This window comes from Nicotiana tomentosiformis, chromosome 4, assembly GCF_000390325.3.
Source record: "Nicotiana tomentosiformis chromosome 4, ASM39032v3, whole genome shotgun sequence".
In the NCBI taxonomy this organism is placed as follows: Eukaryota; Viridiplantae; Streptophyta; class Magnoliopsida; order Solanales; family Solanaceae; genus Nicotiana; species Nicotiana tomentosiformis.
In genome coordinates this window covers 8,513,924-8,515,189 of record NC_090815.1, presented here as the reverse complement: position 1 = coordinate 8,515,189, position 1,266 = coordinate 8,513,924, and positions in this window count along the sequence as shown.

Below are 1,266 nucleotides of genomic sequence, written 5' to 3'. Positions count from 1 at the left end.
TTTATTTGAGACAGTATTTGAGGTTTTGTATAATCTACTAGATGCTCATACACTTGTGACATCAGGTCTTGGCACACATATTAGGAGAATTTGGGTTTTATTATTTTTTTCTTGGTTTTAAATTTTCTCAATATATGCTTAAGTTATTAAGTTGGCTTGCCTAGATTTAGTGTTGGGCGCCATCACGACCTATAGGTGAAATTGGGTCGTGATAACATAATATCAGAGCACTAGGTTCACGTAGGTCTCACAAGTTATGAGCAGACCTAATAGAGTCCTACAGATCGGTACGGAGACGTCTGTACTTATCTTCGAGAGGCTATAGGGTGTTAGGAAATTACCTTTCTTCATATTCCATCGTGCAATTGATGTAGTACTAAATATCCTTCTCTTATTCTCTCACAGATGGTGAGAACGCGCTCGAATGAGGTTCCAGACCAGGGAAGAGCTACTCCCCCAGTTGCTAGAGGCCGAGGCCGAGGGAGGGCTCCAGCCCGTGGTAGAGGGCGAGGACATCCCAGGACTGTTCCAGTTATGTCGCTAGTGGGTCCGGCAGAGAACCTCCTTGTTGAGGAACAGGATGAGGTGCCTGTGGCAGAGCCAGCTCTGCTGTGGTTCATGGACAATATGACTCAGGCCGGTTTATTTTCGGCAGACCCAGCCACATCTCATGCGGGCGAGGGAGAACCGACCCCTACCGCACATGCTCATTGACAGGCAGCTGTTGTATATCAAACCCAGGGTGCACTACCCGTGGGAGGAGCCCAACTAGTGGCAGCAGCTACACTTGAGCCCAGGCCAGCTGTAGCCGCTGATCCTCAGAAATTATTGGACAGATGGACTAGACTACCTCCTCCTGTCTTTGGGGGAGAGCGACATGAAGATCCACAGGACTTCATTGATCGTTGCAGGGACAAACTGCACAACATGAGGATATTGGAATCTCATGGGGTTGACTTCGCTACTTTTCAGCTAGAGGGCAGGGCCCGCAGATAGAGGCAGTCTTATGTTCTCAGCAGACCAGCAGATTCTCCTCCCATGACTTGGGACAGGTTCACCCGTATCTTCCTGGACAGGTATATTCCACCCTCCCAGAGGGAAGAGTTACGGTTTTAGTTTGAGAAGCTCCAGCAGGGTCAGATGTCAGTGATCGATTATGAGGCGAGGTTTTCTGAATTATCTCGCCATGCACTTATGATACTCCCTAGTGAGGCGGAGAGAGTGCGAAGGTTTGTAGACGGTTTGCCTACTGGTATTCAGGACACT